Raw genomic sequence first — 3,576 nt, forward strand, 5'->3', positions numbered from 1 at the left:
ATGATAATGCACCGTCTCATGCTGCAAATAACACATCTGCATTTCTGGCTGCTATGGGCATAAAAGAGGACAAACTTATGGTGTGGCCACCATCTTCCCCTGACCTCAACCCCATTGAGAACCTCTGGAGCATCATCAAAAGGAGTGTCTATGATGGCGGGAGGCAGTTCACATCTAAGCAACAGCTCTGGGAGGGTATTCTGTCCACATGCAAAACAATTGAAGCACAAACCATCCAAAAACTGACATATTCAATGGACGAGAGAGTTCAGAAGCTTCTTTCCAACAAGGGGTCCTATGTGCAAATGTAACATCACCTAGAATAAAGTTTTGACTTGAAAACTGTTTGATTTAATTTTGTAATAAGCTGATAATGCTTATAATTTCACAATTGACCATTTTTTTGTTCAAAATAAAAAGGTTGAAAACTCTGCTGTGCATAATAATTTGGAACATGCATTTTGAGTGTTTATTATTTAAAAAAAATATACTGTTTTCATAGGCAGTTTGTTGAAAAACATTGCAATTACACTAGAATAGTAGATGACTGGAAAATAACAATGACTGCAATTCATATAGGTAAGGCTGGTTTCACACTTGCGGTTTTTTTTTTGCGGGATTTTAGCGCTAAAAAACGCATGCGATTTTTTTTCCTATACTTTGCATGGGATGCGCTTATGTGCGCATACACATGCGTTTGTATGCGTTTTTCCGCGCATGCGTTTTTTTGCGGTATGCGCTCGGGCGCACAAAATGCATCCTGTTGCATTTTTTGAGCGTCCGACTTGCCTCAAAAAAACGCATGCGCACGCAATGCGTTTTTTTACAGCAAGACACCCATTATAAGTCTATGGGTGCGCATATGTGCGCATTGGCATGCTTATGTATGCGGTTTTTTAGCGCTGCGTTTTTTTGGCACTTTTGGTGGTGTCCACTTGTTGTACTAGTTATAAACTTCTAAAGTAAAAAAAAAAAGTCTATATAAAGGAGGTGCCTGCCAAAACTCTGCCACTGCTACACTGACAGATTGGAGAGCAGACAGTCACCAAGGAACCCATCTTCCTGTCAAGAATGTGAGTATATTACATTATATGCCTGTCCTTTTAAATTATGTATGTACTAATGATTTTTATTATTTTTACATGCAGTATGTCTTCAGAATCCGAATATTCCCCATCGCGGCAGGAATTGGCGCAAGCAGACCGTGAGGTGATTATTTTCGTGCATCTGGTAAGTATATCTGCTGCTACTCCAAATCTCTTACGTTTTTTCAACTTTTTTAAGACATCATCATCATCATCTTCTGCGGACGGGACTACTGAGGGCGAAGAGCAGGAGCAGCGAAGCCAAGTCCCGGTGGTGATACGGAATGTATGTATCAAATGATTTGTAATGTTCTTTATTTTTTATCTTCTATTTTTACTCTTTTTTATTTTTCTTTTTTTTGTAACTTTTTATTCAATTTAAATTTGATTATTCTAATGAATGTGTTTTGTCTAGGTTCCACAACGGGATGAAGACGTCTACCTGGATAATGAGCAGCTCATCAGCCTGGTCCAGGAGCGTGCGCCGTTGTGGGACAGCCGTGACCGGCTGTACAAGGACAATGTGGTGACCCGGCGGCTATGGAATGAGGTGGCCGCAGCGTTGATGGATGGCTGGGACAGCGCCACAGCATCCTCCAAAAAGGCGTTTAGTGAGTATTTCGCTGCTCTGTATTGTGCCGCAGTGACTGTTGTCCTTGACGGCACTGTTGGGTTTCGTGCTAGGTATATTCTAGCAGGAAACCCAACAGTGTCATCGGGCTCTACAGTGACTGCTTTGAGTATTGTATTGCTATATTGTGCCGCAGTGACTGTTGTCCTTGACGGCACTGTTGGGTTTCGTGCTAGGTATATTCTAGCAGGAAACCCAACAGTGTCATCGGGCTCTACAGTGACTGCTTTGAGTATTGTATTGCTATATTGTGCCGCAGTGACTGTTGTCCTTGACGGCACTGTTGGGTTTCGTGCTAGGTATATTCTAGCAGGAAACCCAACAGTGTCATCGGGCTCTACAGTGACTGCTTTGAGTATTGTATTGCTATATTGTTTCGCAGTGACTGTTGTCCTTGACGGCACTGTTTTTTTTTCCCAACAGTGGACAAAGTCCGAACACGTTGGCGTTCGATCAAGGACCGCTTCAACAGTGATGTTCGTGCTGAGGGCCAGGTTCGCAGTGGATCTGCGTCAAGGACCAGAACTAGATACCGTCACTATCACGCATTGCAGTTCCTAGGACCGGTCCTTGCCACGAGATCGTAAGTATTATAAATTTTGGGTTTTTATTTTTATCTGTGTTTTTCTAATCCACAGCTGATGCTTCTTGTAAAGGCATGGTAGTAATGATTTTCCTTTCTTCCACAGCACCTGAAGCAGCACCCTGCAACCTGGCCCTGGAGCGGTCCTTCCTCGGACGTCCTCTGACCCGTCCCAGCCATCCGACAGCCAGGAAGCACCTTGCAGGTCAGCCACACACACAGCTGGTGACCAGGAAGCTGGGCCATCAGGTGTTCCCCTGTCCCAGGTCTCTGCCACTGGTTATGCGGGCACTACCCGCCAGCGGCAGAGGGCCTTGGACAGGAATGTCTTGCCCGAGTTTATGCATTTGAGCGAGGCCTTTAATTCCAGCCTAAAGTCGCTGTCCGACAGAGTTGAAAGCGGTTTTGCACTCATGGAACGTGGTTTTAACCACTTTGAACACCGCTTCAATTCTGTAGAACAGCGCCTTGACCGTCTGGAGGCTGACCTCAACAGACCAGCACACCATTTTTTTAGTAAGATTGAAAAGGGCATGGCGGAACACCTTAGTCCTGAGCAACAGCTGAATGTGCTGCAGGCCTGCAACAATGCTTTCTTGCAGGCTATGCAGCATAATCGGTACGGTCAGCAGTCAGTGGTGTCATTTCCACCTGTGCCACCATTGACTCGCTTCACCTCACTACCGACTTGTGCTGCATACCACTGCACGGACACCTCTATTCAAAGCCAGGACACCCACCGTTACACCACCACAAGTCTGAGTGCAGCTGGTCACTTCACCGACACCACCATGGCAAGCGCTGCTCCTGTCTGGAGCACCACCGCCACTCCCATGCATGCGTGGAGCTCAGCCACCACTAGGCAAACATGGAACAGCCCTGCCGCTACAACAACATGTAGTAGCCCTGCCACCACCACTCCGCAAACCTGGACCATCACTGCCGCCACCAGTCCTCCTGCAAGGACGAGCACTGCCAACCAAGAGCAGCAGCAGCAGCCACCTCAGCAGCAGCCACCTCAGCAGCAGCCACCTCAGCAGCAGCCACCTCAGCAGCAGCAGCCACCTCAGCAGCAGCAGCAGCCACCTCAGCAGCAGCAGCCGCCACCTCAGCATCAGCAGCTGCCACCTCAGCAGCCGCCACCTCAGCAGCAGCAGCCGCCGCCTCAGCAGCAGCAGCCACCTCAGCAGCAGCAGCAGCCACCCCAGCAGACGGGGGACCTACACTCAATATTTGCCCCAAGTTCAAGGCGAAATCAATCAAGGCGGGCATTGGGC

The 3,576-nt window shown here is 47.6% G+C and overlaps 1 long non-coding RNA gene across 1 annotated transcript; it reads left to right on the forward strand.

Annotated features, from left to right (window-relative positions):
- The first annotated feature begins 1,074 nt into the window (after positions 1 to 1,074).
- On the forward strand, positions 1,075 to 1,764 carry LOC141096368 (uncharacterized). The gene is made up of 3 exons (XR_012233673.1): positions 1,075 to 1,209; positions 1,285 to 1,371; positions 1,501 to 1,764. It is a non-coding gene; the product is annotated as an uncharacterized lncRNA (long non-coding RNA).
- The last annotated feature ends 1,812 nt before the right edge of the window (positions 1,765 to 3,576 follow it).

This window comes from Dendrobates tinctorius, unplaced genomic scaffold (assembly GCF_039654945.1).
Source record: "Dendrobates tinctorius isolate UK_male_01 unplaced genomic scaffold, ASM3965494v1 ptg000074l, whole genome shotgun sequence".
Taxonomy (NCBI): Eukaryota; Metazoa; Chordata; class Amphibia; order Anura; family Dendrobatidae; genus Dendrobates; species Dendrobates tinctorius.